This window comes from Pristiophorus japonicus, chromosome 11, assembly GCF_044704955.1.
Source record: "Pristiophorus japonicus isolate sPriJap1 chromosome 11, sPriJap1.hap1, whole genome shotgun sequence".
Classification (NCBI taxonomy): Eukaryota; Metazoa; Chordata; class Chondrichthyes; family Pristiophoridae; genus Pristiophorus; species Pristiophorus japonicus.
Window position 1 is genome coordinate 90,251,048 of NC_091987.1, and position 12,198 is coordinate 90,263,245.

Here is a 12,198-nt window from a genome sequence, read left to right on the forward strand (position 1 = left end):
CTGAGGAACTCTTTCAGCAATGTCCTAGGGCTGGGATTATTGACCTCCCAACAACCTTCTTCCTTTATGTCAGATGCAAATCCAGACTCTGGAGAGGTTTTCCCCTTGTTCCCTATTAATTTCACTTTTTTACTCTGGCTTTGTGCCAAATTCGGTCAAATGCTACTTCGATCTCCAGAGCAGTCACACACTCCTCACTTGGAGTTCAGCTCTGAAGCCAAGTGATCCTGGTGAAAACCAAACTGAGCATCTGAGCAGGTTATTAGTGAATAAGTGCTGCTTGATAGCACTCTTGGCCACTGCATCCATCACTTTGATGATTGGGAGTAGGCTGCCAGGATGGTAATTTGCCAGGTTGGATTTTTCCTGCTTTTTGTGGACAGGATATATCTGGGCAATTTTCTACATTGTCGGATTGAAACCAGTGTTGCGGCTGTACTGGAACAGCTTAGCTAAGGGCACGGTTACATCTGTGGCACAGGTTTTCAGCACTATAAACCAGAATGTTGTCGAGGCCTGTCGCCTTTGCTGTGTCCTATACATTCATCCATTTCTTGATGTCATGTGGAGTGAATAAAAAGTGGCTGAAGACTGGTATCTATGATACTGTGGATATCCAGAGGAGGCTGAGAAGGATCATCCACTTGGCACTTCTGGATGAACATGGTTGCAAATGATTCAGCCTTGTCTTTTGTACCCATGCTGGGCACTGCCATTGTTGAGGATGGGGATGTTCATAGGGCTGCGTCCTCCTCTTCTCTCCCTCCTCCAACCCCCCACACCTTCCCCATTGTATAATTGTCCATTCACAACAGGATGTGGCAGGTTTGCAGATCTGATCTGTTAGTTGTAGAAGCACTTCGATCTGAAACATATTGCTTGTACTGTGTACCATGCATGTAGTCCAGTGTTGTACCACATTGCCACCTCATTTTCACATATGCCTGATGCTGCTCTCCGCATGCTCTTCTGCACTCTGCGTGCTAATTCTATAATGGAGATTGATGTATTTTCTTGATGTTTCTACCTTAGACCTAGGGATTTGAAAATAGAAAAGGCTTTTGACGGGTTGATTTGGCTATAGAATATTTAAATGTGAATCTAGTTACTGTAGAGAAGCTGAAGATGCCAAATTTTGAGGCCTGAAGTGAGGAGCAAAGAATCTTTAGCTGGGGCAACAGCACAGTTCTTGAGGGGAGCCTTGTATAATACGGGAGTAACCCGCCACACGTGTCACTACTTATCTGCAACAACTATGTGGATGTGTGTAGTTTTTTTAAATATTATTAAACTTACCCTTTCAGTTGCATTTTCTGTTGGAGGCCTAAGTACGCAGGATTTTTCAAAAGTCACTTTTTTGAACTGAAAGGATGCTCCAACAAGTTAGCAGACAGCAGTTTCCAAGATGCACCAATGTGACCACGTGTAGTAGTCTGCAGAAACTCCCACCATGCACTAACATAGGAATTGTTGAACAGAAAGGGACCGAGGTCCACCTAGTTCACCGGAAAGGGACCGAGGTCCACCTAGTTCACCGGAAAGGGACCGAGGTCCACCTAGTTCACCGGAAAGGGACCGAGGTCCACCTAGTTCACCGGAAAGGGACCGAGGTTCACCGGAAAGGGACCGAGGTCCACCTAGTTCACCGGAAAGGGACCGAGATCCACCGAGTTCACCGGAAAGGGACCGAGGTCCACCTAGTTCACCGGAAAGGGACTGAGGTCCACCTAGTTCGCCGACCATCCTGGTAGCCCGTGATGCAAGGAGTTGTTGCCGAATCATAATCAATCTCTGCATTAATCCACAACAGACCCAGATTTTGGGCAAGGAAAACCCCAGTGGTGAAAACCAAAGTAACATATAGCATTTATATAGCGTCTTTAATGTAATGAAACATCCCAAGGTGCTTCTCGGAAGTATTATCAAACAAAGTTTGACACTGAGCCACATGAGATATTGGGGCAGATAACCAAAAACTTGGTCAAAGTGGTAGGTTTTAAGGAGCGTCTTAAAGGAGGAAAGAGAGACGGAGAGGTTTAGGCAGGAAATTCCAGAGCTTGGGTCCTCGGCAGCTGAATGCATGGCCGCCAATGGTGAAACGATTTAAAATTGGGGATGTGCAAGAGGCCAGAATTGGAAGAGATTGTGGAGGGTTGTAGGGCTGGAGGAGGCTAGAGATAGGGAGAGCGATGCCATGAGGGGTTTGAAAACCAGGATGATCATTTTAAAATCGAGGCATGGCTCCCAGTTGAGCAATGGAGGTCAGCAAGCACAGGAATAATGGATGGACAGGACTTGGTGCGAGTTGGGATTTACCCCCTTCAAGCACCGGCAGTATCCTCTCACTGAGGAGTCTCCTTTCTGAGTCCAGTGAACACAACATTTTGAAGTTGAGGTGGGCTGGGGGTTGGATTATTTTTTTTCCATTGACGAGACTGACCTTTCATATTTTCTAGAACTTGCTGTTTGTAAGTCCCAATCTTTCTGTTTTCATCAGCCCAGTGCTGACAGTAGCATCACTAGAATAAAACCCTAAAAAGCCTGGAAAGCCTTTATTTGCAGCAGTGGAATACTTTAGATATTTTGTACCAAAAAATGTATTATAAACAATATTAAGCATAAGTTTTAGAACTCTTTCTGAGGTAACTATATTCAAGTGACTTTATGTAACAGACATTAGATGCATAGGTTTAATTACTTGTGTAATATGTGAGGGAGCACATTTATTTCTAATCTACCTATTTATTTTCTAGATGCTAAAGGAAAATATTTTCCAGGAACTAATCAGAAAACACTTTACTATCTCAAAATTCTTTCCACGTTCCTTCATATCTGATTTGTGGATTAAATTCAGAACTGGGAGAGTATTAATGGCTAACTTTATTGAATTAATAACTTAGTATTATATTCAGAAGTGAGTATTAACTACTATAACTTTATTGAATTAATAACTTAACTAATTTAATTAAAACTACAAATTAAAAGAAAATAATCATTTGAATAAATACTGTGACTAATTAATATAAATAAAATAAGGTTGATGGAGATCCCAGTCAACCACATCCGCGGTAAGTGCCTGCAGCTCAAGGAACTTCGGCTCAGAGTTGTTGAGCTCGAGTTTGAGCTGCAGGCATTACGATGCATCAAGGAGGGAGAGTATTATCTGGAAACGTTGTTCCAGGAGGCAGTCACGCCCCTTGGGTTAAGCAGTACTTTAGAGTTTGTCAATTCTCAGGGACAGGAGGCAGTGACTGCGAGTCAGGAAGGTATGGGGACCCAGGATATAGTGATGGAGGAGCCTCAGCCCTTGACATTGTCTAACAGGTACGAGGTACTTCCTGCCTATTTACATGAGAATAAGGACTGCAGGGAGGATGGGCAAACTGACCATGACACTGGTACAGGAGGTCATTCAAGTGGGAGGAGTAAAAAGGAATGTGGTAGTGGTAGGCGACAGTATAGTCAGGGGCATAGATACTGTTCTCTGTAGCCGTGATGGGGTTTCTGGAGGCTGTGTTGCCTACCTGATGCCAGGGTTAAGGATATCTCTTCACGGCTGGAGAAGAACTTGGAGGGGGAGGATCCAATTGTTGTGGTCCACGTAGGAACCAATGACATAGGTAGAACCAGGAATGAGGTTCTGCTGAGGGAGTTTGCGGAGCTAGGATCCAAATTAAAAAATAGAATCTCAAAAGTAATAATCTCTGGATTGTTACCTGAGCCACGCACAAATTGGCATAGGGACAAACAGATTAGAGGTTTAAATGCATGACTCAGAGTGGGGCACTGGCACCAGTACTGGGGAAAGAGGGAGTTGTTCCATTGGGGTGGGCTCCACTTAAATTGGGCTGGGACCAGTGTCCTGGCAAATCGAATAACTAGGGCAGTAGACAAGATTTTAAACAAATGAAGGGGCGGATGGGAGAATTCAGGAAAGAATAAATTTAAAAGCAGCAAGAGAAATGTCAAGGCTCCAGAGCAGAGCAGAGTTTTGGGTAAAAATAAGCAGTGTGTCAGGAAGGGACAGAGAGAGTAAACATAGAAAATAGGTGCAGGAGTAGGCCATTCGGCCCTTCGAGCCTGCACCGCCATTCAATAAGATCATGGCTGATCATTCCCTCAGTACCCCTTTCCTGCTTTCTCTCCATACCCCTTGATCCCCTTAGCCGTAAGGTCCATATCTAACTTCCTCTTGAATATATCCAATGAACTGGCATCAACAACTCTCTGCGGCAGGGAATTCCATAGGTTAACAACTCTTGAGTGAAGAAGTTTCTCCTCAATCTCAGTCCTAAATGGCCTACTCCTTATCCTAAGGGGTTCTGGACTTGCCTAACATCAGGAACATTCTTCCCGCATCGAACCTGTCCAGTCCCGTCAGAATCTTATATGTTTCTATGAGATCCCCTCTCATCCTTCTAAACTCCAGTGAATAAAGGCCCAGTTGATCCAGTCTCTCCTCATATGATAGTCCAACCATCCCTGGAATCAGTCTGGTGAACCTTCTCTGCACTCCCTCAATAGCAAGAACGTCCTTCCTCAGATTAGGAGACCAAAACTGAACACAATATTCCAGGTGAGGCCTCACTAAGGCCCTGTCCAACTGCAGTATAACCTCTCTGCTCCTATACTCAAATCCCCTAGCTATGAAGGCCAACTTACCATTTGCCTTCACTGCCTTCTGTACCTGCATGCCAACTTTCAGTGACTGATGAACCATGATACCCAGGTCTCGTTGCACCTCCCCTTTTCCTAATCTGCCGCCATTCAGTTAATATTCTACCTTCATATTTTTGTCCCCAAAATGGATAACCTCACATTTATCCACTGCATCTGCCATGCATTTGCCCACTCACCTAACCAATCTAAGTCACCCTGCAGCCTCTTAGCGTCCTCCTCACAGTTCACACCACCACCCAGTTTAATGTCATCTGCAAACTTGGAGATATTACACTCAATTCCTTCATCTAAATTGTTAATGTATATTGTAAAGAGCTGGCTTCCCAGCACTGAGCCCTGCGGCATTCCACTAGTCACTACCTGCCATTCTGAAAAGGACCCATTTATCCCGACTCGCTGCTTCCTGTCTGCCAACCAGTTCTCTATCCACGTCAGTACATTACCCCCAATACCATGTGCTTTGATTTTGCACACCAATCTCTTGTGCGGGACCTTGTCAAAAGCCTTTTGAAAGTCCAACTACACCACATCCACTGTTTCTCCCTTGTCCACTCTGCTAGTTACATCCTCGAAAAATTCCAGAAGATTCATCAAGCATGCTTTCCCTTTCATAAATCCATGCTGACTTGGATCGATCCTGTCACTGCTTTCCAAATGCGCTTGCTATTTCATTCTTAATGATTGATTCCAACATTTTCCCCACCACTGATGTCAGGCTAGCCGGTCTATAATTAACCATTTTCTCTCTCCCTCCTTTTTTAAAAAGTGGTGTTACATTAGCTATCCTCTAGTCCATAGGAACTGATCCAGAGTTAATAGACTGTTGGAAAATGATCACTAATGCATCCACTATTTCTAGGGCCTCTTCCTTAAGTACTCTGGGATGCAGACGATCAGGCCCCGGGGATTTATTGGCCTTCAATCCCATCAATTTCCCTAACACAATTTCCTGCCTAATAAGGATATCCTTCAGTTCTTCCTCCTCACCTAGACCCACTGTCCCCGAGTACATCCAGAAGGTTATTTGTATCTTCCGTCATGAAGACAGAACCGAAGTATTTGTTCAATTGGTCTGCCATTTCTTTGTTCCCCATAATAAATTCACCTGAATCCGACTGCAAGGGAGCTACGTTTGTCTTCACTAATCTTTTTCTCTTCACATATCTATAGAAGCTTTTGCAGTCAGTTTTTATATTCCCTGCAAGCTTCCTCTCATACTCTATTTTCTCCTTCTTAATTAAACCCTTAGTCCTCCTCTGCTGAATTCTAAATTTCTCCCAGTCCTCAGGTTTGCTGCTTTTTCTAGCCAATTTGTATGCCTCTTCCTTGGCTTTAACACTATCCTTAATTTCCCTTGTTAGCCATGGTTGAGCCACCTTCCCTGTTTTATTTTTACTCCAGACAGGGATGTACAATTGCTGAAGTTCATCCATGTGATCTTTAAATGTTTGCCATTGCTTATCCACCGTCAACCCTTTAAGTATCCTTTTCCAGTTTTTCTAGCCACTTCATGCCTCATACCATCGAAGTTACCTTTCCTTAAGTGCAGGACCCTAGTTTCCGAATTAACTTTGTCACTCTTGATTTTAATAAAGAATTCTACCATATTATGATCACTCTTCCCCAAGGGACCTTGCACAACAAGTTTGCTAATTAGTCCCTTCTCATTACACATCACCCAGTCTAGGATGGCCAGCTCTCTAGTTGGTTCCTTGACATATTGGTCTAGAAAACCATCCCTAATACACTCCAGGAAATTCTCCTCCACCACATTGCTACCAGTTAGGTTAGCCCAATCAATATGTAGATTAAAGTCACCCATGATTACTGCTGTACCTTTATTGCACACATCCCTTATTTCTTGTTTGATGCTGTCCCCAACCTCACTAATACTATTTGGTGGCCTGTACACAACTCCCACTAGCGATTTCTGCCCTTTGCTATTCCGTAGCTCCACCCATACCGATTCCACATCATCCAAGCTAATGTCCTTCCTTACAATTGCATTAATTTCCTCTTTAAAACCAGCAATGCTACCCCGCCTCCTTTTCCTTTCTGTCTATCCTTCCTAAATGCTGAATACCCCTGGATATTGAGTTCCCAGCCTTGGTCACCTTGGAGCCATGTCTCCGTGATGCCAATCTCATCGTATCCGTTAACTGCTATCTGCGCAGTTAATTCATCCACCTTATTCCGAATACTCCTCGCATTGAGACACAGAGCCTTCAGGCTTGTCTTTTTAACACACTTTGCCCCTTTAGAATTTTGCTGTAATGTGGCCCTTTTTGTTTTTTGCCTTGGGTTTCTCTGCCCTCCACTTTTACTATTCGCCTTTCTATCTTTTGCTTCTCACTCCATTTTATTTCCCTCTGTCTCCCTGCATAGGTTCCCATCCCCCTGTCATATTAGTTTAACCCCTCCCCAACAGCACTAGCAAACACTCCCCCTTGGACATTGTTTCCGGTCCTGCCCAGGTGTAGACCGTCTGGTTTGTACTGGTCCCAGAACCGGTTCCAATGCCCCAGGAATTTGAATCCCTCCCTTCTGCACCACTGCTGAAGCCACATATTCATCTGAGCTATCCTGTGGTTCTTACTCTGACTAGCACGTGGCACTGGTAGCAATCCTGAGATTACTACTTTTGAGGTCCTACTTTTTAATTTAACTCCTAGCTCCCTAAATTCGTCTCGTATGACCTCATCCCATTTTTATATCTATATAATTGGTTCCTATGGGCACCACGACAACTGGCTGTTCACCCTCCCTTTTTAAAATGTCCTGCACCCGCTCCGAGACATCCTTGACCCTTGCACCAGGGAGGCAACATACCATCCTGGAGTCTCGATTGCAGCCGCATAAACGCCTATCTATTTCCCTTACAATTGAATCCCCTATCACTGTCACTCTCCCACTCTTTTTCCTGCCCTCCTGTGCAGCAGAGCCAGCCACGGTGCCATGAACTTGGCTGCTGCTGCCCTCCCCTGATGAGTCATCCCCCTCAACAGCACTCAAAGCGGTGTATCTGTTTTGCAGGGGGATGACCGCAGGGGACCCCTGCACTACCTTCCTTGCACTGCTCTTCCTGTTGGTCTTCCATTCACTATGTGGTTGTGCACCTTTTACCTGCGGTAAAACCGACTCACTAAACATGCTATTCACGTCATTCTCAGCATCGTGGATGCTCCAGAGTGAATCCACCCGCAGCTCCAGTGCCGCAATGCGGTCCGTCAGGATCTGCAGGCGGATACACTTCCCGCACACTTAGTCGTCAGGGACACTGGAAGCGTCCCTGAGTTCCCACATAGTTCAGGAGGAGCATAACACGTGTCCGAGCTGTCCTGCCATGACTTAACCCTTCATTAACCTAATTGGGCAACAACAATGTTAAAACATTACTTACTGCTAAAGAAAAAGAAAAGCTACTTACCAATCACCAGCCACCCACTTACCCCCTTGGCTGTGATGTCACCTTTCGATTTCTTTCTACTTTTTTGCTTCCCTGCTGCAGCTGCATCGGCTGGCCTTTATAGGCCTGCCTCAGCGATCTCCCGCCTCTCGCCAACCACGAACTCCCCGAACTGCCGCCGCGTTGGGCCTTTATAGGCCTGCCTCAGCAACCTGTCGCCGACCACGAAGGTAACAAAGATAATAAGACATCAGTGGCTAACGTGACATCAGGGAAGAATGCAAATAAATCTAAGCTAAAGGCACTATATCTGAGTGCGCAAAGCATTCGCAAAAAAATAATGAATTAATAACGGCGATAGAAATGAATAGGTTTGAACTAATAGCCATTACGGAGATGTGGTTGCAAAGTGGCCAAGGTTGGGAACTAAATATTCCAGAATACTTATAGAAGAGATGGGCAAAATGGAGAAGGAGGAGGGCTAGCCCTGATAAAGGATGGGATAAAGACAGTAGAAAGAAAGCATCTTAGCTCTGAAAATCAAGAAGTAGAATCAGTTTGGGTGGAACGAAGAAACAGCAAGGGGCAGAAAACATTGGTGGGAGTTGTTTATAGGCCCCCAAACTGTAGTTATTAAGTAGGGCAGAGTATAAATCAGGAAATTAAATACGCATGTAATAAGGGTATTACAGTAATCATGCGGGATTTTAATCTAAATAAATCAAAGTTGCAGTAATAGTGTAGTGGATGAATTTGTGGAATGTATACAAGGTAGCTTACTAGATCAGTATGTTGATCCAACTAGGAAACAGGCTATTTTAGTTCTACTATTGTGCATTGAGGGAAGGGTAATTAATAAGCTTGTAGTAAAGGGACCTTGAGGGAAGAGTGACCATAATATAATATATTGAGTTTGAAAATGATTTAGTTCAATCTGAAACTAGGGTATTAAATCTAAACAAAGCAAATTACGTAGATGAGGGGCAAGTTGGTTAAGGTAGAATTATATAGGGTCCTGGTGAGACCACACCTGGAGTTTTGGTGTGCAGTTTTGGTCTCTTTACCTAAGGAAGGATATACTTGCCATAGAGGGAGTGCAACAAAGGTTCACCAGACTGATTCCTGTTTTGAAGAATGAGAGGTGATCTCATTGAAACATACATAAACTCTTACAGGGCTTGACAGAGTAGATGCAGGGAGGATGTTCCCCTGGCTGGGGAATCAAGGACCAGGGTTCACAGTCTCAGAATAAGGGGTTGGCCATTTAAGGCTGAGATGAGAATTTTCTTCACTCAGAGGGTTATGAATCTTTGGAATTCTTACCCCAGAGGGCTGTGAAAGCTCAGTCGTGAGTATATTCAAGACAGAGATTGGTAGATTTTATGATATTAAGGGAATCGAGGGATATGAGGATAGTGCAGGAAAGTGGAGTTGAGGTCGAAGATCAGTCATGATCTCATTGAATTGCAGGAGGCTCCTGCTGCTATTTCTTATGTTCTTATGTACCCATCCCACCCCACATGCAACAGTGCAATCTTCAACTTATTGTGAGCAGCTCCATGTGCAAATATATAAAAGATATTCCATAATATTTAATGGTTATGTAAAAATTGGTACCATTCTGCTTCACTATAGATTGTTTTTACATACAATGGCGATTTTCAAAGAGTTGACACAGGCACAGTGGGCCAAAGGACCCCCTGTGTTGTATGATTCTATGACTGTAAGGTTTTACTCTTTTCCTAATCTCCTCCAGGTCCATTTTTGTCTGATCACACTTCTGCAAAGTGCCTTGCAATGTTTTTCAACGTTAAAGCTACTATGTAAATGCCAATTCTTGTTACAACAGTCTTTGAAGTGGCCCCCAGGAGCATTAAGGAGCACTGGTGAGGCTGATCTATGTTCAGTTCTGCTGTGCAGTGCATGATCTGCCCAGTGCAGGGCCAAAATTGCATTGTCGTTCTAAATAATTCCTAGGACTCAAATGTAAATATCTTTGAGGTGAACGTCTGTTTCTATCAAAAAATGGGGCTGTAGTGCGACACAAAATCAGCCCCACACACAGCTTCTGAGTTAATTGCACACAACAGTGCAGACTAGAAGATTTGGATAAACTTCTGTGACACTTTGTCATATGATTAGAATATACATTGCTTAATGGTATCAACCAGTTCTTGAACATTTATCTAATTGGCTGGCTGGTTTGAATTTGTGTACCAGGTACTTCTACAACTTCTTTCACTTCAACTTTGTTTCCTCGTTTAGTTGGTAAATATTTTTCAAACAATTTTCTCATTTTAATTTATTGGTAAAAACACATTTAAAGAATTGTATGCAATTGTCTGTATATTTTGTATGTAATTTCATATTTTCTTCATTTTCTTCAGTTTGGGCACCGAACCTCAGGAAAGATGTATTCGCCTTGGAAAAGGGGTATGGTGTAGATTCACCAGAATTATACTAGGCCTTAAAGAGTTAAATTATGAAAATGGGTTGCATAAACTTGTATCTTTGTAAACTTACCCTTGTATTCCCTTGAGTTTCGAAGGCTGAGAAAGTGATCTAATTGAGGTATTTAAAATGATGAAAGGATTCAATAGGGTAGATACAATGAAACTATTTCCTCTAAAACGGAGGCTGGAATAATAAAATTAGAGCTAGACCATTTAAGAATAAAATAAGGAAGCACTTTTTCATAAAGAAATCTGTAACTTGCTCCTCTAAAGCCAGTGGATGTTGGGTCAATTCGAATTTTCAAGTCTGAGATTGATAGATTTGTATTGCTTATTAATCCCACTCTGAGGCTACCAGGATAGTATTTGTGAGAGATGGAAAATTCTGTTACTGTAAAGATTGCTTTTCTGAAAATAGCATTAAACCACATGTAACTGAAATTGTATGCTGAGTTAGCAAGAATGATATTACAATTTGGTTACTCAGAAAATGATCACCCATTAGCTCATTGCTGTCGGTGACGCATGTTTTCAGTTGACGAAGGCCCTCATATGACCAGTGCTATATGTTCTATTGAGATTTGGGGGGGGTGGGGGGGTGTGGAATATACTGCGAAATAGTAACAGAAAATGCTGGAAATACGCAGCAGGTCAGGCAACATCTGCGGCGAGAGAAACAGAGTTAACGTTTCAGGTCAGTGACCTTTCATCAGAACTGGAAAAAGTGAGAGATATACAGCAGCAGGGAGAGTGGGGTGGTGGTGATGGGTAGGCAAGAACAAACGGGAAGGTCTGTGATAAGGTGGAAGGCAGGAGTGATTCAATGAGAAAAGGCTCAAAGCAAAAGGAGATGGTAATGGTACAAGTAAAGAAACAAAAGATGGGTCCAGAGGAGCTGTAAATGGCAACAGCAGAACCATTACCAGCAACTGCTGTCTGGAAAAAAAAATGGGAGTAATGGTTATGATTTGCAATTGTTGAACTCCATGTTGAGTCCAGAAGGTTAAATGCTGCCTGATTTTCCTTTGCTCCATCTTTTGCTCCTCCATAATAATAATAATGGCAAACCCATGGTACACCCATAGGGAATGCTACACCTGCTCCTCAAGATGGGGTGAAAATATGCTCGTGGTTTAACCCTGTCAGAAGCAAGTTGGGTGTGTTTGGGCAAAATGGGAAAATGATCGCAGTAATAAGTGTTTACCAGCTGCATGCATCTCTAATGAAATTCTCCACACTCCACTGGCTCAGAAGCCCCTCGCTTCCACCTGTCTTTGTGATTCTGGCAGCAGCTGCGTCTCATAATTCTCAGTTTAAGTTAGCGAGTACATTGTGAATGTAAAAGCAAGAAACTTGGAGCTGCAGCGTCTCTGGTCCGAATTGTAATATATTTAAACGAGGGCACTCGGGATTCAGCGGGTGGATCACGGAAAGGGGCAAAAAGCATGAGGGAACTCTGGGCTCAACTTTATGGTGGCGAACCAGTGGAAGTAGCTTCTGTTCTATTTTCATGCCACAAAAAGTTAGTTGTTCTGATTATGCACCAGAGATGCACTGAAAACAGCAAGGAAATGTACCCTCCCACTGTATTTATTTCAGCACACTGAGTAACTGAAATGTGAACAAGTCTGGTTTGTAGAATATGGTACAAGATCTAAC